Raw genomic sequence first — 23,296 nt, forward strand, 5'->3', positions numbered from 1 at the left:
CCAGCATTTACATTGCAAGTGTTGAGTCAAACAAACTGTCTATTCACCTTTTATGCCATGCAATCACTTATGATGTCGGGTAAGGTCAAACTAGCCATGATCAAAGGTGACCGCAGGTTAACCAACATATTCCCAGTGCTAAGTTAACTTAACTCATTTTGACATCAAGACAAATTGAAGTCAACAAACTCCCCTTTGTCCTTGAAGGAATAGGCAATATAAAAACTGTAATCATCAAATATGTATCATAGAAAGATCAAGTGCCAAACAAAAGATGACACCATATGCTGGCCACAAAACTTGTTAATAAGAGTATGCCATAGTAATAGGTCATTGTATGACCACTTCCCACAATAAAGCCTGTCACATATGCAGTATCGAGTATGACCATTGTATCAAATACCAAAGCCAAGTTTAAAAAAAAAGCAATGTCAAGATCAGAAGCCAAGATACCAACACCAAAATATTTGACTGTCAAGAATCAAAGCAATTTGTTCAAAATACTAATATCAATCTGCCAAGATATGCCAAAATATCCGAATGTCAAGAACCAAAGCAATCTATTCAAAATACCAATATCAATCTGCCAAGATATGCCAATGAATAATATCAATATGCCAAGAACATGTCAATGATACAAAACTGTTGTCAATGATGCAAGACTGCAATATCAAAATCAAGATGATACAGATACCAATCACAGATCACTGTCAAGATACAAAACTGCTGTCCATGATACAAATACCTACCAATCTGTCAATGATACAAATACGTGCCAATTTTCTCCTCCTTTTTGTCTCAAGGACAAAGGGACAAAGTAGCATAGTGCTACTTGTGGAGAGCTATGCTCCCCCTTAATATGTGCAGGATCTAAGAAGAGAAGATTGAGAGAGAACTCCCAACCTGTCTTAGAGCCTTTCAAATGTGTCTTTAGATAGAGCTTTTGTAAATATATCAGCAACTTGGGCTTGTGAAGGTACAAATACTAACTAAAAATCATTATCCAACACTTGGTCTCGTAGAAAATGGAGTTTGATGGCAACATATTTAGTGCGAGAGTGCATAACAAGATTTTTAGAAAGATTAATCGCACTTGTATTGTCACAATAAATTGAAATAGGTTTAGCTACAGAAATGCCCATATCAGTAATTTGATGAGATATCCATATCAGTTGTGTACAACATGCAGTGGCTGCAATGTATTCAAACTTTACGGTGGACAAAGTGACACAATCTTGCTTTTTACTGTGCCAGGAAACAAGACAATCACCAAGAAAGAAGGCAGCTCCACTAGTGCTTTTACAATCATCTAGACAGCCGGCCCAATCAGAATCAATGAATCCAACAAGAGTGAAATCATAATTGTGAGGATACCAAAGACCATAATCTAGTGTGCCTTGAATATATCTAAAGATCCCTTTTACAACATTCAAATGAGATTGTTTAGGTGCAGATTTAAAGCGTGAGACTAGACATGTTGCAAACATTAAATCTGGTCGAGATGCAGTTAAATATAATAGAATTCCAATCATTGACCTATACTCTGATTGGTTTACCTCAGGCGAGTCATCAGATTTGGTCAACTTACAACCTGTCTCCATTAGAGTGCTGATTGGTTTACAGTCTGCCATATTAAATCTTCTAATCATCTCTTTTGTATATTTGGTTTGTGACAAGAAGATACCTTGCTGAAGTTGTATCACTTGAAGACCAAGAAAGAATGTTAGTTCCCCCAACATAGACATTTCAAACTCAGATTCCATGATTTTAGAGAACTTTTTGGATAAGGAGTCATTATTACAGCCAAAAATAATATCATCTACATATATCTCAACCACTAAGACATCATTACCTTTGAATTTAACATCTAAGTTGCTATCTACAACACCTTTAGTGAATCCATTTGTTGTAAGATGATTATCTAGTCTAGAGTACCAAGCTCTTGGAGCTTGTTTAAGGCCATAGAGTGCTTTCTTTAACCTGTATACATAATTAGGTTTATCTGCAACTTCAAAACCTTCTAGTTGTTCCATATAAACTTCTTCATCAAGATAACCATTCAGAAAGGCAGTTTTGACATCCATTTGGTAAACTTTAAAGTTTTTATAGAAAGAGTATGCAAGAAAGATTCTGATTGATTCTAATCTAGCTACAAGTGCGAATGTTTCACCAAAGTCTATTCCTTCCTGCTGAGCATAACCCTTACAAACAAAATGAGCTTTGTTTCTAACAACCCTTCCAGATTCATCAAGCTTATTTCTAAAGACCCATTTGCCTCCTATCACATTTTTATCATCTGGCCTAGGCACTAACTCCCAAGTTTGATTTCTCTATTTGACTGATTTCATCTTTCATTGCATTCAACCAACATTCATCAGATAAAGCATCAAAAACATTTTTGGGTTCAAAATCAGTTACCAAACAATAATGCTCAACCATTTGAGCCTGTTCAGTTATTTTTGCCCTTCTTCTAGTCAAAATACCTGCATCTATATTGCCAATAACTTGACTTTGAGGATGTCTTTTTGTTATGATTTTTGAAGGTGTGTAATGGGGAATACCTATCTTTGCATTTGAAATCTCTGTATTTTCTTCATCAGAACTTGATGAACATATTTCATTTTTTTTTTCTATTTCTGTAGGTTTAGGAACTTGATCAAGCTTTGTTAAAGTATCTTCCTCTTCCTCAACATCCTGCAAATCATTACTTAACAAAAATTGTTCATCAAACCTCACATTTATTGTTTCAACAATTTTGTTCAATCTATTATTGAAACATCTATAGGCTTTGCTATGAGTAGAGTATCCAAGAAAGATACCCTCGTCAGTTTTGGCATCAAAGTTTCCTAGATTTGCTTCATCTCTTTTTATATAACATTTGGCACCAAAAATCTTGAAATATTTAATAGAAGAAACTTTTCCATACCAGAGTTCATAAGGAGTAAAGGTAGATTTTACCCTGATTTGCACATGATTCAAAATGTAAACAACTATGTGTACAACTTCTTTCCAATACCTGTCTGGCATATTTGCCTCATTGAGCATTGTGTGAGCCATTTCTTTGACTGTTCTATTTTTTTCTTTCAACCACTCCATTCTATTGAGGTGTATGAGCAACAACATATTGTCTTTTAATGCCATGTTTTTCACAGTAATCAATGAATTCCTGTGAAGTAAACTCACCACCCTTATCCGATCTTAAGCATTTTAATTTTAGATCAGATTCTCGTTCAACCATTTTTTTGAAAATCTTAAATCTATCAAACGCTTCAGATTTGTGTTTGAGAAAAGTGACCCATACCATTTTGGTATAGTCATCAACAAAAAGCATAAAATATTTTTCACCATTTATTGATTGTGTCCTTGTAGGACCACATAAGTCTATGTGTACAAGCTATAATGGTCTTGTAGAAGAGTGTTCTTTAGATTTGAAAGACACTTTTTTTTTCTTACCTTTTAAACACTCTTTACAAACTGAATTGAATGGTTTACTCAAAATAGGCAAACCTCTGACATTTTGATTTTTACTGATCCTAACCAGATTGCCAAAGTTTATATGTCCTAGGAGTTTATGCCATAACCAATTTTCTTCTATTTGACCCATAAGACAAATGCCTTCATTATTCTCATAATCAGTGGAATCAAGCAAATTGTAAACATTGCCAATTATTCTCAGACCAACAACAACAGTTTTACCAGATTTATTTTTGATAGTACAACGTTGAGAGATAAAAGATACACTATAACCACTATCACAAATTTGATTGACACTTAATAGATTGTGCTTTAATCCTTCAACAAAATATACGTCATCAATAGGAGTATCATCATTTAGTAGTAATGTACCTTTACCTCGTACATAAGCTCTTGAATTATCCCCAAATCGTACAAAGCCACCATTAAAATCTTCAAGATGCAAAAATTTATTTCTATCCCCTATCATATGGTGTGAACAACCACTGTCCAACACCCATAATGATTTCTTATTTGAGAGAAATGCAGTTTGCACTATCATTGACTGCTCATTTCTAGATACAAGCTTAGGTTTCCATACTTTATTTGCACTTGCTTTGATTTGCACTGTGTAATAGTATGTCCAGAGATGTTACACTTATTGCACTTCATTGTGTTTGGAAAGCCATAGGCTTGATTGTGTCCAAACATAGGAGTTTTTTGTTGCAGAAATTTGCAAGGGTTAGCCTTATGACCAAACCTATTGCAATAGAAACAATATCCATGAAAGAAGCCAAACCTAAAAGGTGTTGTTCTGTTGTAAGTTTGAAATGTTTTTCAAGTTGCAGGCTTGGTGTTCTGCTTTGATGATTTAGCTTTATCAAAGCCTATACCAGCCAAATATTTATGCAACTTTTACTTGCTCAAGATATCATTTAGATGCATTGTACTTTCATACTGTTCAATCTGTTTTTGAAGTTTTGTGGACTCTTGTTCTAATGTTTCAATTTTCTTTTCTCTTTCTTCAAGAAGAGACTTCAAGTTTGAGATCACTAAGTTTGCATCATTCAACTCAACTTGTAGAATCTGATTTGAACTTTCATGTGAAGCTACAAGCTTCTTTAACCTCTTAATTTATTTTAGAGGACAAATCAACTCTCCTTCAAGATCAATTTCTCCTTGATCTAAATCAACAAGTTTATTTTTTGTTTTGCTAGTTACATCTTCTAACTCTGCCATAAATAGAGTTTCATCACCTTCATAAGGTGAATCATCTGATTCATCTCCAGAGTCTTCTTTATTAAAGAGACTCTTCTTTTTCTTGAAGGTATTGAATTTCTTTTTAGGATTCCACATTTTCTTTTTGTAAAATTTTTCTGGTTTTTCTTCTTCATTGTTTTGATCACTTAGAGGCCATTGAGCAGCAAAGTGTCCAGTTTTGCCACAATTAAAACACTTAAATGGTAATTTACCCTTATATTTATTTTTTAGTTTTCTAAGAAGAAGGGCTTCTATAGCATCTGAAAGTTCAAACTCACTATCAGGTTCTTCTTTCTTCTCTACTTTAAAAGCTGTTTCTTTTGAAGAAGAAGGATTATTACCTATCCTCATCTCATAGGCAGTAAGAATGCTTTGTAGGTTATCAAGTGTCATAGTAGAAAAGCTTTTCTTTTCTTCTAAGGTTGAAAACTTAGTTTCAAACTTGGGTAACAAGGTTCTAATCACCTTATTAACAACTTCCTTTTCTTCAACATCTTCACCAAGACCCTTTCTAGAATTTACTATTTCATCAACTCTAAGACAATAACTTGCTACTGTTTCATCTTCTTTCATTCTTAAGGATTCGAACTGAGTTTTGAGTGTAAGAATTTTAGACTCCTTAACCTTAGCATCCCCTTGATAAATAGTTTCAAGTTTTTTCCAAATATCATAAGCATAAGAGCAATGCATGACTTTAACAAAGACATCTTTAGTGAGACCACATAAGATAGCATACTTAGCTCTGGCATTTAACTCATATTTGGTTTTATCATCAGGGTCAGTAGGAATAGTGGTAGGATCTATATATTTTGTGGTCACAATGTTCCACACATTAAGATCAACTGAAATGAGATAAGTTTCCATCCTAATCTTCCAAAACACATAATTAGTTCCATCAAAAAGAGGAGTTCTTGAAAGTGAAGCACCTTCTCGAGTTTGAGCCATAAAAACTTCCAAAAGACCAGGAACAATCCCTAGGATAGTGTTGCAATTTGTGCTGAGTATGTTGACATGATGATATTATGTTGTCATTGATGTCAATATGTTGGAGAGTGAACCGACAATATGCTGAAATGTGAACCGGTACAATGTGGTGAACTGGTATATGTGCAAAGCAGTGAACAGGTATATTGAAGCTAAACAGTTGGCAAAGTGAAACGGTATAGTGGTATAAACCGGTATATTGAGCAATAGGTGAAGTGGTATGTTTATCCAAGAGAACCGGTATGATGAAATGTGAACTAGCATATGGAATGTTCTCTATGAAGACTTAACATGATATGACTACCGGTTGGTAGTCTTAGCTTAAGGGTTTCTGATTGATGTATTCCAAGCCTGTGTGACTCAACCGATGACATTGTATGATGAGTTAGCATTGTAATGAAGATCTGATCTTGTTGCCATGTTAGCTTGAGCGTGTGAAGGATCTTGCATGAAGAATATCGATCCTATCTACCTCGAGAATATGTGAAGTCTCTGTAAACAGTGGAGAATGCATGATGGGTTACAAGCCACCATGAAAGCGGTGAAGAATGAACGATGGAGAATGTAATGAGATATATTCAAGACTTTTGTATTCAAATGCAAAGTGTTCAATGGCCAGGATTGAATCACCTGAATTGCTTAACCTAAATGTTTAGGGTTTAGGGTTTATGCTACCGACCTATCTGTTTCCTATATGGTCGATGTTGTGTTTCATGCTGAGGTTGTTGGCAAATGGTGTGTGTGTATCTAAGTGAAAAGATATGTGATTCTTGCTAGACCAGATGAGATAAGAGGATTACTGCCTGCATTGTGTGTGTGCAGAAGGAAGGAACTTAAGTGGATCTGCATTAGGCATTGAGTGCTATTATCAAATCATTGTAATACCTATTGATCTTTAACCACTTCAATAGTTGGAAAATCCCGTAACCGGGTAGCTTTAATCAACTTGCTATAAATCCTTTAATAGGGTGACTCAAACTAATTGAGTTCTTGAAATCCTCTAACAAGGTAACCTCTAATAGGGTTTAATCCTTAACTGGGTATTTAGCCATCCCTTAACGGGGTGATCCCTAATAGGACCGGTTCCTAGCAGAACCTATTGTAACAGTCTTTAAGTGGACTAGGCTTCTAACATAGCGGACTTATAAAGAGTTGAAAAGTAGCTTGTGGGTATTCATCCCCACCATGGTTTTTCCCAGTTGGGTTTCCACATGAAAAATCTGTGTCATGTGTAGTATTTTTCATGTGATGATTTAAGTGATTGGTGTCTGAAGGTAAATCATGCTGAGCTAGTTGTTATTATATTTCTGATGGTAGATTACCTATTCATGCATAAGTGTTAAATGGAAGTGTAGTATTAAGTTGAGTGGAAAGCTAAGTGATTAACCGGTTAATGCTTGTCACATTTATTCTTAACCTTACCGGTTGTACTTTGTTTCAGATCGGTGTTACTGTCTGTCAGACATTTGCAGTATTTGCAATCAAACCGGTCTGGGAAAAGTTTTTGTGATACTGATTCACCCCCCCTCTCAGTACCGGTTTGGTACTTATTGTTCATCATTGAGTTATCAATTGGTATCAGAGCGTCCTCTAGGTCCTCTGTGTTGTAAGCTTAATTGCTTGAGGGAAAGATCCTATTGTAATGATGAAGAGAGAAGGTCCAAAGTTCAACAGAGATAACTTCAAAATTTGGAAGGACAGAATGAAGATTTACATCAGAAGAATGGGTGCTCAACATTGGAGCTATGTTGAGAATTTTTTTGTTATTCCTACCGGTACTCTCACCGATAATCAAAAGAGAGAAATACAGGAGAATGGGAAAGTCATAGAAGCCCTAATTAGTAACTTATTTGACACTAAGTTTATTGATGTCTAGGATAAAGATAATCCCAAAAAAGTATGGGACACTCTTGAGAATATCTATGGCAGTGATGAGCATGTAAAACAAGCTAAGGAAGAAAGCCTTAGAGGGAAGTTTGAATACATGTGGATGGTTGAAGGTGAGACCATTCAACAGTATGGAATAAGGATCAAAACTATTGTTGGAGATATCAAGAGCGCAGGTGGTAAAATGGAAGATTCCACTATGGTAAGCAAAGTTCTGAGATCCTTATTACCGGTCTATGAAATAAGGGTTGCTGCTATTCAGGAGTTGAGATCAATAGACAAGACTAAGGTATCCCTAGACTCCATCATTGCAAAGTTGATAGCCTATGAGCTAAATAGTTATGATGGTAGTGTTCAAAAGACTAAATCAACTTTTAGAGCTTCTGCTATACCATCCAGAAAAGGAAAAGAAGCAAGCACCACTGGTGAACCAAGGCAGAGTAGAGAAATGGATGATGAGGAGATCCTGATGGAATTTGAAGCTCTTCTTTCCAGGAAACTTCCTAAAGGAACCGGTAAATACAAAGGTAAGCTCCCTTTGAAATGCTTTTCTTGTAATTAGATAGGACATATTGTTATAAATTGTCTTAATGGTGACAACAAGGACAAACCAGAGAGGTTCAAGAAATTCAAAGGAGGAAACTGGAGAAACTATTTTGTTGCAGTTGATGAAGGTGTCACAGATGATGAATCTGAAGATGAAGAGAATGAAGATATTGTGTTTGTTGTTGTAAAGGAAGATGTGTCAGACAAGAAGGTTCTTGTCTCCTACTTTGATAATTCCAATGAGTGGATTATTGACAGTGGCTGTTCTCACCATATGAATGGTGATCGGAGCAAGTTTCTATCTTTGGAAGAATATGGTGGTGGTGTGGTTCACTTTGGTAATGATGCACCATGTATGGTTAAAGGAAGAGGGTCCATCTCTCTGAATGGAAAGAGCAGTACTGACAATGTGTATTGGGTGGAAGGTCTCAGACACAATCTATAGTGTTGTCCAGCTGAATGACAGTGGACTCACTCTGGAATTCAAAAATGGAGCGTGCAAAATCAAAGGAAAGAATGGTGAATTGATGGCCACCGGTATGCAGACAAAAGGTAACTTATTCAGCTGAATGCAAATGTAAGTACATGTCTTATGGCTAAATTTGATGATAGCTGGATATGGCATAGGAGACTCTACCATGTAAACTTTGATAACATTGTGAAGGCCAGTAAGACCAAGGCAGTCAGAGGATTGTCGGTGCTGAGAAAACCGGAAAGTCCTTTGTGTAGAGAATGGCAACTGGGGAAAATGTCTTCCTCAACCTTCAAAGGTAGATCCTTCACAGCTAACAACTTACTTGATCTTGTGCATACTAATTTGTGTGGTCCTATGAAAACTAGGAGTGTGTAGGGAGATAGGTATTTTATAATTCTTACAGATGATTGCTCAAGAATGATGTGGGTCACATTCTTGAAAGATAAGTCTGAAGCTTTTGTAAAGTTCAAAGCTTTCAGAGCATTGGTAGAAAAGGAAAGTGGTAGAAGAATCAAAAGCCTTAGAATTGATCAAGGAGGGGAATTCACTTCTGGTGAATTCAACCAATATTGTGAAGAGAATGGTATCAAGAGGCAACTGTCTACCCCCAGACTCCATAGTAGAATGGCTTAGCAGAGAGAAACAACTGGACTGTGGTTGAAGCAACTAGAACTATGTTGATCCAAGGAAAAGTTGCTCACACCTTTTGGAGAGAAGCGATGAGCACTGCAGTATACACAATGAACCGGGTACTCATCAAGAAAGGAAAGGATAAGACTTCGTATGAGTATTGGACTAGTAAGACACCAGTGGTAAGCTACTTTAGAATGTTTGGTAGAAGATGTTATATCAAGAGAAGTGAACATCAGAGCAAGTTCGATGCAAAATGTGATGAAGGAATATTCCTAGGATATTCCACCAAGAGCAAAGCTCTCAAGTGTTTCAACAATAGGACTCAGAGAATTGTTGAAAGCATCAATGTTCGAGTTGATGAAAATTCTGGAAAACCTGAGGAAACCAGCAGTAAGCAAGTAAGAGATGAACTAGTAGTAACCTTCTGGGAACTAGTTGCTAATCAACCAAGTACCGGTAATAGTGTTTCTATGCCAATAGATGTTGATGCTGATGAAGACGAGGATGAAGGAAAAAAGTAGGAGGAATTAGTCAAGAGAATTCCTCGATATGTCAAACTGAATCATGATCCAAAGCAGATCATAGGAGATAAGGATGCAGGAATCCTTACAAGAAGAAAGGTCAGAGAGAATTCTTGTATGATCTCTGAATTTGAGCCTAAATCATTCAAAGAGGCACATAAAGATGAAGACTGGATCAAGACAATGGAGGAGGAACTTGATTAGATAGAGAAGAAAGGTACATGGTCTTTGGTACCCAGACCGAAGCATAAAAATGTCATTGGTACCAAATGGGATTTCAGAAACAAGCTGAATGAGGATGGCACAATGGTAAGGAACACAACCAGACTAGTATGTAAAGGATATGCTCAAGAAGAAGGAGAAGACTATGGAGAAACGTTTGCCCCAGTAGCCAGATTGGAAGGAGTTTGTATGCTTCTTGCATATGCAGCTTTTAAAGGATTCAAGGTATACCAAATGGATGTAAAATCTGCATTCCTAAATGGAATACTTGAATAGGAGGTGTATATAGAGCAACTAGATGGGTTTACCCTATCAAAAGACAGTGACATGGTGTGTAGGCTACATAAAGCCTTGTATGGACTGAAGTAGGCACCTAGAGCATGGTATGAATGCTTGCACTCCCATCTTGTGAAGATTGGATTTGAAAGAACAAGTGAAGATAGCAATTTCTACTTGAAATCAGAAGGAGATCAGATTCTAATCTGTGAAGTATTTGTTGATGACATCATCTTTGGAGGTGATGACAAGATGAGTCATGAATTTGCTGATGAGATGAAAAAGGAGTTTGAAATGTCACTCATAGGGGAGATTAAGTTCTTCATTGGACTATAGATTCAACAAATGAAAGATGGAATCTTTATTACTCAGTCCAAGTATGTCAAAGAGGTGTTGAAGACCTTTGGCATAGAAGATAGTAAATGGGTTGGTACACCAATGGTGACCGGTTGTAAGCTATCAAAAGAAGATGACTCAGCGATGGTAAATGAGAAGGATTACCGATCAATGATTGGTAAGTTGCATTATGTAGTGCATAGCAGACCAGACATTGCACATGCAGTGGGTATTACTGCTCGGTTTCAGCAAAGCCCTAGAGAATCCCACTTGGTAGCAATCAAGAGGATTCTTAGATATCTGAAGGGAACTATTGACTATGGGTTATGGTATCCATACAATAATGATTTCAACCTGAAAGTGTTCACAGATGCTGATTGGGCTAGTAATGTAGATGACCGAAAGAGCACAACCGGTGGTGCATTCTTCCTTGGTGGTAGACTGGTCTCATGGATGAGTAAAAAGCAGAGTTGTATCTCTCAGTCTACAACAGAAGTAGAGTATGTTGTAGCTTTTATGAATTGCACCCAAACTATTTGGATGAAGCATGTATTGAATGGCTTCAAAGTTCCTGTATCTGAACCAGTAAGCATATTTTGTGACAATACAAGTGCAATTAACATTTCCAAGAATCCAGTTTTGCATGCTAGAACCAAGAACTTTGAGCTCAAGTATCATTTCTTGAGGGAAAAGGTTCAGAAAAGAAGGTTGTACTGGAAAATGTTTCTAGTAAGGAGCAGTTAGCAGATATATTCACCAAGCCTCTACCAAAGGCTTCATTTACCTATTTAAGAGGTGAATTAGGGGTGCTGCCCCTTCAAGAGGTGAACTGAAAGTATGTACTCTACATTAGTTAGGTATTGCAGTGTCCAAATTTTTCTGGATTGATGTGTTGAAGGATGTTACTCCTCAAGGGGAGCAACATAGTGGAACAGGAAAGCTTGTGCCTCCACTTTGGCATTGTTGTCAAAGGGGGAGAAGATGTGAAGCAGAGAAGATATCCACAACAATGGGGAGAAGATGTGAAGCAGAGAAGATATCCACAACAATGGGGAGAAGATGTGATGCAGAAAGAGAGATCTTTGTATATTGCCATCAATGCCAAAGGGGGAGATTGTTGGCATTTGTGCTGAGTATGTTGATATGGTGATATTATGTTGTCATTGATGTCAATATGTTGGAGAGCGAACCAAAAATATGCTGAAATATGAACCGGTACAATGTGGTGAACCGATATATGTGCAAAGAAGTGAACATGTATATTGAAGCTAAATAGTTGTTAAAGTGAACCGGTATAGTGGTATAAACTAGTATATTGAGCAATAGGTGAAGTGGTATGTTTGTCCAAGAGAATCGGTATGATGAAATGTGAACCGGCATATGGAATGTTCTCTATAAAGACTTAACAAGATATGACTACTGGTTGGTAGTCTTAGCTTAAGGATTTCCGGTTGAAGTATTCCAAGCCTGTGTGACTCAACCAATGACATTGTATGATGAGTTAGCATTGTAATGAAGATTTGATCCTATTGCCATGTCAGCTTGAGCACTTGAAGGATATTGCATGAAGAAGATCTATCCTATCTACCTCTGGAATATGCGAAGTCTCTGTAAACGGTGGAGAACGTGTGATGGGTTACAAGCTGCCATGAAAGCGGTGAAGAATGAACGATGGAGAATGTCTTGAGATATGTTCAAGACTTTTGTATTCAAATGCAAAGTGTTCAATGGCCAGGATTGAATCACCTGAATTGCTTAACCTAAATGTTTAGGGTTTAGGGTTTATGCTACTAACCTATTTGTTTCCTATAAGGTCGATGTTGTGTTTCATGCTGAGGTTGTTGGCAAATGGTGTGTGTGTATCTAAGTGAAAAGATACGTGATTCTTGCTAGACTAGATGAGATAAGAGGATTGATTCCTGCATTGCGTGTGTGCAGAAGGAAGGAACTGAAGTGGATCTACACTAGGCATTGAGTGCTATTATCAGATCATTGTAATACCTGTTGATCTTTAACCACTTCAATAGTTGGAAAATCCCTTAACTGGGTAGCTTTAATCAACTTGCTGCAAATCCTTTAATAGGGTGACTCAAACTAATTGATTTCTTGAAATCCTCTAACAAGGTAACCTCTAATAGGGTTTAACCCTTAATTGGGTATTTAGCCATCCCTTAATCAGGTGATCCCTAACAGGATCGGTTCCTAGCAGAACCTGTTGTAACAGTCTTTAACTGGACTAGGCTCCTAACAGAGCAAACTTCTAAAGAGTTCAAAAGCAGCTTGTGGGTATTCATCCCCACCATGGTTTTTCGCAGTTGGGTTTCCACGTGAAAAATCTGTGTGTCATGTGATGATTTAAGTGATTGGTGTTGGAAGGTAAATCATGTTGAGCTAGCTGTTATTATATTTCTGATGATAGATTACCTATTCATGCATAAGGGTGAAATGGAAGTGCAGTATTAAGTTGAGTGGAAAGCTAAGTGATTAACTGGTTAATGATTGTCACAATTATTCTTAGCTTTACTGGTTGCACTTTGTTTCAGACTGGTGTTACTGTGTGTTAGACATTTGTAGTATTTGTAGTCAAACCAGTTTGGGAAAAGTTTTTGTGACTGTATTGATTCACCCCCCCTCTCAATACCGGTTTGGCACTTATTGTTCATCATTGAGTTATTAGACAGACCTATATGGAGGGACCCTATGCTCTGATACCACTTGTTGGAAGTGGGTAGACTCTAAGAGCGGGGGGGGGGGGTTGAATCAATGTCTATAAAAAATTTGACTCACTATATGATAAATTATACTTTATGACCAAAACACAAAAGTTTCTTTAGAGATACAAATTATACACAAAACCTTTATGCAAGCATTCATTTCAGATCATTCAATATTAACTAATTGAGTAATCCTTTTGTGATAAACTTCTTGACTTAATATGCAATAATGATCTAACTGAAAATAGATAAAGTTCCTGACTTGATTTTAAGAACACAATAAATAATGTGCAACAGATAAACACATAATAAACATGATAACTGAAAGTATCAGAGCTGATCAACTAATGGAACATATAAAACACATTTAACACATGACACAAAGATTTCATGAGTGGAAAACCCTCTTGGGGTAGAAAAATCACTCGCCAAATAATTCCTTTTATTATTTCAAAGAGCACCAACTCAGTACACTGAATTTAGAAGTATCTACTTCAAGGAGCATCAACCCCTACATCTTATACAATATCAAGAACAACTCAAATTCCAATCACTGGTAACCTTATAGGTGCAATGTATCTTGCAACTACAAACTTATCAATGAGTTGAAACGAGTTAGATATATCAATATAAGTAAAAGATTTCATTTACAGAGGGTAATCATTGTAACCTTACAACAATCAAAGATTACAATCTGTACTCTATATCAGAACCAGAGTAGAATCAAGATCAAACAAATTTTTTTGTAGAAACCCCTCTTTGTTAAGATGTTCTATTTCTTTTTGTCCTCACAGAAAACTCACAATAATGTCCATCTTTATATGTAAATAGATTCAACATATTGTGTAGAAGAAACCCTTGAAGAAGAGTATGAAAACCTGAGTTAGGGTTATCGAAGTTATGCAGGAACGAATTCAAAATAGTTATACTAACTGAATAAAAACACTTAAACACTTTGTATCTTTCTGAAAAGGAATATCTCATTTTAACCGAAAACTATAATAAGCATCTTCTGAAAACTTCCATTAATTTTCAAGACTTGATACAAATAACTGAACATAACTGAAGCATACATAAGTTTGGATAGTGATATTACCTCTGTCGTTGTTAACCAAAATCACCTGAAGATTACCGTAGACAATCTTTATGCAAATCCCATAAATCTGCCCGTTATCCAGAGAAAACGGTTGAAAAAAAACCACCAAATGAAAGCTTGAGCTGAGCTGCTCAACATAGTGAAAAACCCACAAGCTGAAACCAAAACTAACCTCCTTAATCACAGATACAAAAATTCTCATGGCGACGGCTTAGAAGCTAGGGTTTGTGGCTTCGAAAGGAATAAAGAAGTTTAATTACCTTTTCTATTCTCTTTGCAAAGTGTTACCAAGACTTTAGCATTCGCAAGCCATAATGAATTTAATTTCAAATCCATGACATATCACTTCCAACATGGATCATAATAAACCAATGTTTACATTGCAAGTGTTGAGTCAAACAAACTGTCTATTCACCTTTTATGCCATGCAATCACTTATGATGTCGGGTAAGGTCAAACTAAACATTATCAAAGGTGACTGTACGTTAACCAACATATTCCCAGTGCCAAGTTAACTTAACTCATTTTGACATCAAGACAAATTGAAGTCAATAGTTACTCCTAACAGGGTACTACCTTTAATAGGGCATAGCTCCTAATAGAGCTTTGGGATCTTTAACAAGATTCACTCCTAGTAGAGCACTTTTGTAGAGAGCACTTTTGTAGACCTTAACCAGTTAGTTATCTATTATTGTAGATAGTTAACTTGTGAGTCCCATCTCACCATGGTTTTTCCCATTTGGGTTTTCCATGTATGAACACTTGTGTTATGGTGGATTTTTTTCTTATTTTGGATGCTTTAATATCATTTTGGATTGTATGCATAGTGTTGAGTAAACTTGTTAAGTATATCTACCGGTCAATGTTTAAAGTAGTATTGTTTTTGGTGTTATAGATTCAACCCTGCTCTCAGTGCTTTATAAGTCTATCAATTGGTATCAGAGCCTAACTTCTTTAAGGATTAATCTCTTGGAAGGGAACCCTAAAGCCACCATGGGGAATATGAGCTACTTTGAGATGGCTAGAGTGCTTGAAGCTACTAAGAATGAGATTGAACCCCAAGGGTCATATTTAAAGCTTCACAAGTAAAAAGGAGAGAGCTAACTGAACAACTATTAGAAATATTTGATAATAGTTCTTCAGATGAAGCTAACATTGATGCATTAGTTGAAGAATTTAAAAATTGAATGGTGAAAAGATAAATCTGAGAAGAGAGTTAGAAGCCCAAACTATCCGCATGAGTCAAGAGATGGAAGCTAGGAGGGTAGATGAAGACCTTGTCAAAGAAAGAGATCATGATATTGCTAAGATCAAACAAGAGAATGCAACTTTTCATGAGCATTGGCATGCAAAGAAAGAAGAAAAAGAGGCTTTGCAGCTAGATCTTGAAATGGCATCATCCCTAAGAGAGAATCTTACAAAACAAAATGAAGATCTTACCAGAGAGCTCATTGAGGCTAATGGAAAGCTAGAAAAGTTCAATAAAAGTTCTACCATGCTAGATGAGCAGATACAATCACAAAGGATGAAAGGTGATACATCTAGACTAGGCTTTAACACATCTCAAAAAGGAGAGTTTTCTGGTACAAAGAGCAACATTCATAAGGACAAAACTGCTCCTAAGGCTAACAAGCCTATTGGTAAGAAAGTTTTTAAACCTATTTGCTTTGTTTGTCATAAACCTAGACATACTGCAAATATGTATAGAAACAGACCCAATGGGAATTCAGGCTACAATACATATACTAGGTATGTATCTAGGCGATTTGAAGGTCATTGTTTCACATGCAAAATGTATGGACATAGATCAGTTGAATGCAGATAGGGAAAAAATAATCTAGTACCTCACATGAGTCCAAGACCTAATGGTATCTGGAGGATAACCTATGACAACCGGGGTAACATGAACTGGTAGAGACCCTATGTCAACCAGTTTAATCCATTTGAGATGGAAAAGGTAACTAATGTCATTTGCACCATGTGTAACAATTATGGTCATGTGGATATGAATTGCAGAAGGAGAACTAGAAGAGGAAATACAGGACCTTGGAGATCATCTGGATGGCCTATTATCATTGTCATAAACTGGGACACATGGAGAAGTTTTGTAGATCTAGAAAGAACAAACCGGTTAATCATTCTAAAGATCAGAAAGGTAAGCAGAAGGTAAATGTTGAGGAAACCATAGAAGATATGAATCGAATCTGGAAAAAGAAGAGTGATGATATCCCTATAGAAGAACCTAATCCTTCACCCAATATGGAGAATTTTGTACCAGTGAATTGAGCCTTTTAATAGGGCCAAGGGGAGCATAGCAGCAAATCTACTTTTGGACCCCTTGAAAGATGAGTGGTAAGAGAGTTTGAATTTTGAGTTGTTATGTGTGAAATCTTGATATCTTTTGTCAATCATTTTTTTGAAAGTTTATCAATCGGTTTTACACCTATTATTATTGTATTCATCGTTAAGCAGTGTATTAGAATTTGTAACCCTAGTGGTCGAGCATTTAATGCAGTAGGTTAAAATGAGAAAAGCAAGTTTTACTATGTTATTTTTACCCTAAATGCATTCGAAGAGAATTTTTGAGCACTTGCAGAGCAAAGAAAGAATTGCTAGCTGGTCTTAGTGGAATTTGTACCATGATTTACATGATTGAAGCTGATTCAAAGATTAGTGGAGGTTGAACTGGTGTGCATTTGAGTAATCAACTGGTAACCAAGGCAGCGTGTGAGAATTAAGGTATTTATTTGTAAATCCCTTTTCAAATCAAGTTTATCTAAATGACTTTGTCATCTAAGCAAGTAGAGAGGCTAATGATAACTTCAGAACCTATGGAGGTTGTGGAATCAGAACAAATTGTGTCTTACAATGCTTTATCTCAAGTTCCTGATGATGTCATTGTAAAAGGTGATTTTTCTAGCTATATTGATTGTAAAATCGAAGACTTAGGATTACTATCAATTTATTCTTAGTTGAAATCCCTTTGCGATAAGAGTGGAAAGATTCAACCCGAGTATATTAGGGTTTATGAGAAGGGTTTTCATAATGCAACTTATTTTCTTGAGGATTTTGAAGAGGAACACATCAGAATCATTCTAAGTCATGTTCATGGTGAAAACATGTATTTGGAAAGGACACACTATAACCAAGGAAGCTATCCAAGTTGTGACTGGTTTTTGGTCAATCGGTGAAGTTCCCAAGCTGAGGCAAATTTTTAAAGAGACTGTAACCAATTTAACCTCATCTACCTCTGATGGGCGTGCATTTTATGTTAATAATATTAAGGACCCAATAGTCAAACTAGATACTATGGTTATAGGCTACATGATATTCTATTCCAGTAGAATGAACAGTGTGCCATCTGCAGTAGTGCATACAACCTACAAAATGATTGTTGAGAACGCAGATTTTGACCTATGTGAGGCCATAAGGAGTCAATTGATGTTGAATCTTTAGTCAATTAAGAAGGACAATAGTCAGAAGTTCAAATTTGGTTAGTTATTGATTGGTTTATTCTTTTACTTTTAGAATTTCCTACCAGAAATTGGTGACATTGAATGGTCTAAAGACCTACTGGTAACTACTTAGATCAAGAACAATATTAAGGCTATTAAGAATACTTTCTTAGTTTCAATGAACAAGTACTTCAATGAATTTCAAAAGAAAATGAGTATGAGGGTAAGGCTACCTGAGGATATGGTGAATTTTTTTGCTAAGAACATCATTTTCACAGTCACCACTGATTTATGTCTGATGGAAGCTATTGGACCTAGAGAAGATGAAATGGAAGACATGAGCTATGAAGTCAATTATGACTTATTGATTGGTTATGCCAATAACCTATTGGCATCTCCAGTGGACAAGAAGAATAAAAGATTGGATATTGTTGAGGAGAAAACTGCAAAAGCTGAAACCAGTAGTGCTCAACCTAGTATTGTTAAAGGAAAGAAGAAGAAGGTTGAGAAAGAACCTTCAACATTTGTGTACCTACTAACACAAGAGTGACATGAAGTGGCCAAGTATAAAAGGAACAGGTACCCAAAGTAACTGCTACAAAGAAGACTGCAACAAAGAAGAGAGGTCGTCAACTGATTCTTCAAGCAAAATTTGATGATATTGACACTGAGGAGGAACCCAAGAAAATTAAAGCAACTGGTAGAGTAGCTAAACCAATGAAAGAAGTGCCAAAGGCAACTGTTCCTATTAATGTCTTATCTTACAAGCCTATGACTGATTTTGAGAAGACATTGAAAACATTAGGGAGGAACAAATTTGATAATGTCAAGAAATGTTTTGATTCATTTGATGAAGATCAGAAGGAAAAAATGTTCAACAGGTAATCAACTATTTATGTCAATATAATCGATTACCTTAGGATCTTAAAGATGATATTTCTGATTCTTTGTATTCTAGTCTTGCAAATAAGTGGCAAAATATTGTTGACAAAGATTAAGAAATTATTGATAATATATTTATTCAATAATTTCCCAAATTATCTAGAGATGAATTAGTTGCCTTACTTGATAATTACAAAGGACAATTCATCTCTAAGGCAAGAAGATTGAAGTTATTGAATGGGAAAACTCAATTTGTTGAAGTTGAGACTCATCAAATAGCTCAAAATGTTCAATAGATACATAAGAATTCACAGTCTTATGATGATGAGAAAACAAAGCCTAAACTACAATGGGAAATGGATGAGGAAGAAATGGTACAAGCTGATATTGTCTATCCTATCAAGAAGAAGGATGACACTAAGTCCCAAATGGTGATCTTTGTTGATGATATACAGGGTACCATTCATCTATCTGGGAACATCATTGAAATTGATAAACAACTACATGTAAAAACTGATTCATAGGTTAATACAATGGAGATACCGACAACTCAACCAAGTGTGGATATTCCATCCCCACTGGTAAATGATCAACCAGTAAAATCACAACTCCCACTGGTTTCACAGGCTACCTAGGAGAAACCTGCAAAATTTTTTGTTGAGAAGTCCTTTGAATAGGAAAAGAAGAAAGAACAAAAGGAAGAGAAAAATGAGAATGAGAAATCTGTTGAACCAGAGAAAGCATTAGTCAAGCATCAGAATGATGATGGTGATAACTCATTTGGCATCAAAGGGCCTATAGACATTGATAATATGAGTGCATCAAAATTATTGGAGATTGCAAATGTGATGTAATCTAGAGCACAAAAGAAGAGGCTTAAGGAACAAAGGAAGGAAGCAGAAACCATCCAAGCTGCAGTAGAAATTTTATCAAGTCTTCTACCGGAGACTGCTATAGGGAATTTTTCAACTCCTATTGGCAAGCTTGGATAGTTGGTTGCAGATGCTTCTGACCAACTCAAGTCCCTTGAGGAAGTAACTTAGACTATGACTGAGAAAAACTACAATAAGAAAAGAGGAGAACAAATAATGAAAGACATTGATACAAGGAAGATTGATTTATCCCCGAATAAAGATCTTTTGAGAAAAGCTATTGAGTTAGGTTGCAGAATTCTATAATACACATCTAATGTTTCATTTTTTATGCTGATATTGTTAAGAAGTGAGTAGAGACAAAACTGGAACTAGCAAAGATATGTAATGTCTACATACTTTTACAGGACTCAGTCTTGGCTTTTGGCAAATCTATGGATGATTTGCAAAATCAGTTAGATGTTTATGATTTTGAAAAGGCAAAGAGACTCTGATCACTGAAGGAGTTAAATAACTTATTGAGACCAAAGGTGGACATCTTGCAATGCGTATACAAGGATCCAGAAATGGTTTTGGTGACTCCAGAGATGAGTACACTTGATGCAATGGAAGAATTTTCTGCACAGATTATGACAACCATTGAGATTTCTGACACTTTATTCGAAACATGGGAAACTGATTTTTCTCAAATGAAGATTATTTTTAGTGACATTTTCTTGCAAATTGAAGTGAACACTCCTTAATACAAATTTTTTTAAATTTTTTGTATATGTAAACATTTGATGCAAATATTGCTATATATATATATATATGTATTTTACTTTTCAATTTGGCATTGTTGTCAAAGGGGGAGTAGATATATATGTGTACAATTTTTGTAAGCACACTTAGTTGCAACGTTGTAAAATTTTCTAATTGTTGCCATCAATGCCAAAGGGGGAGATTGTTAGCTTGATGATGATTGTAATGAATGAATTCATATGTTGTCATTGATGGAACATGTACACACACACACATATGTTCACATTGTCTACCAGTATTACTTCTAAAGTTACTTGTATTGCAACTGGTATTGAAAGTTTAGTTTATGATGATTTAGAGAGTGTCAAACCGGTACATGTAGACAACCGGTATATGCAGGAATAACTTGACACCACCTTGAAGATTCAGCGGAGACCATCAAAGAAGCAAATGGAGGACAATCGGTTTACATGTTGACAATGGTTAACTCTAACCGGTATCGGTGTTCCAATCGGTATTCACTGATTGTGTAATAAGTTATCACCGGTCATGATGAGTTACCCTAACCGAAAAATTTCAGTGGTAATTAGTGATGAGTTATGTTTGATTGTCCATATACATTGCACCTAGGAAATTGTGATATAATTTCTAAAGACGACATAAAATCTAAATGTCTATATAATGACATTATGATGAATTGTTTTGATATATATGATATCAGATGATTTGATGCAAAGATATAAGTGATAAGTTGTTGAATGCATTGTAGAGTATGTTGGTGATGTAGTTTTGAGTGTGGAGAAGAGGATCTATTCAAGCAATTTATGCTACTTCTAGATCACAACACCTATTGTTTTCTAATCACTACAACAATCAAATCGCCTAACTGGGTGATAGAGTTCACCCAGCCTGCTCAACACTTCACTAAGTTGATGTTGCTCAATTTCACCAACTCATGAGGTCTAGTTGCTTTCCAGACCTACAAGTCCTTCTCAATCTCTTCTAGGGATTTCTCTTACTCACTCCAAGGTGTTTTCTTCAAGTTTCCTTGCTAGGAACCCCACCAGTTTGCTATGTTTCCCATATGCTCAATGATGGCTTCTTGGCTCAAATTCATCAAACTGCCCTCCAATGGTCTTGAGATGTTGAAAAGGTGTAGAGGGTTATTATCTCATGTTTTTATATTGTTTAAAGGTCCATTTGTGGTTTGCAATCCAAAGGTTTCTTACCGATTTCAAAAATTGTTCTAGAAAAGGCTACAAGGGAAAGAGCCCCAATTAGGCCTCCTAGAACCGGTTTTTGAGGTCTTGGGATAAAATGATCCAAAGGAATCCCAAACTAAAATGTATTTTCTTCAAATATTCACTCAACCCCAAAGGATTTCAGTGGTTTTAAGCTTCCAACCCTTCTTTGCATACACAAACCCCAAAATGAGAATTTCAAGGGCTTCTAGGCACTTGACTGGCATCAACAAGTAAATCTTCTCTTAAGACCTTCCAATGGAACTCTTGAGGCTTCCTCCTACACAAGAAAACCTATACTATCCTATTACAACTTCCCAAAATATTGGGACTTTCATTTACATTCACCTCTGCAATTTGTGTTAACTTTTCATCTTGCCAACTCTAGCCAAGTTGCTCCTGGGCTCGCCTAGGGCAAGATGCTAAAAATATCAAATGACACTTTCAGACCTTCTCCTTTCATACGTAATTTTTAAAATGGGTTTCCTACCATTTCCCAAAAGACCATTATGAACACACGGTGGGATTTTATGGGGCACCCATTTTAGCAAAAACTGCTAATTACAAGCCAAAACTGGCTACTTGTGAATCAAATTACCTAAACAGTAGTAAATGCTAAATAAAAAGCTTGAAAATGAAAATCCTATCCTAAAACACACTACTAAACCTCAATCCATCACTGGATTCATGGATTCAATCCATTAAACCTTCAAAGAATGCAAAAATTGATAAAAACAATGAAAAGTGCAGTCCAAAATCTTATATTTTGATTATTACTTCCAAAATACAAGTACACCAACCTTGATAAATGTGAAAGAGAGGGTTTATATAGCCTTCCCACATGTGGAGTCCTTCCATGGTGTTGGGAAATCCCTAGCTTCAATGTTGAACCAATTTCAGGATAAAAATTGTCATGACAACAAAAGTTGTCATGACAACTTTTTGCAACTTTGTTTTTTTTATATTTTTGATCTCTCCAACCTAAGAGACCTATTACTAGTCATCACATATGACATTTAAAACATTCCTAAGACCTATTTTACCCTCTCTAAGGCTTTTGACAACATTTGACACTTTTGACCAACCAAAAGGCCAAAAACCTTCTCAAACACACTATTTACACAAAAATGCAAACCTAGGTAAAATGAACTCTACCTAGGCCTACATTGACAAAATACTCACTCTTGGACCCTCTTGGAGTCCTTATTTACTAGTGACTTGGCTAGGGTCAGTACAAGCCAAAATTTGTAAAGACAAGAAAACTAGGACCTAGGTGCTCCTGCACCATTCTCCCTAACAAAAAGAGATCATGTCACCCCTTGAGGAATCAGTGTTGGATAAATTCCAAGCTTCTGAAACTCTGACTCCATCACCCATGTAGCCTCAACATCGTCCATACCTTACCATTGAATGAGGTGTTCCCAATAGGTTTGATGCCTAGTCTTCTTGGAAATTCTTGAACTTAACACCTTCTCGGCCTTAGGATTAGGCTTGGCTGGTAACTAAAGGTTATGCATATCATCTAAAACCTCTTAGTGACTACATTCTACACCTTGGATTGGTCCCTTGTATGAAACCAAGTCTGCTATGTTAAAAACCGGTAACAAGCCAATGTCACTAGGTAGATCCACCTTGTATGTATTTTCACCATACTTAGCTAGAATGGCAGATGGACCTGTGCTCCTCATCTGCAACTTGTTTG

The sequence above is a fragment of the Cryptomeria japonica genome, chromosome 8 (assembly GCF_030272615.1).
Source record: "Cryptomeria japonica chromosome 8, Sugi_1.0, whole genome shotgun sequence".
Lineage (NCBI taxonomy): Eukaryota > Viridiplantae > Streptophyta > Pinopsida > Cupressales > Cupressaceae > Cryptomeria > Cryptomeria japonica.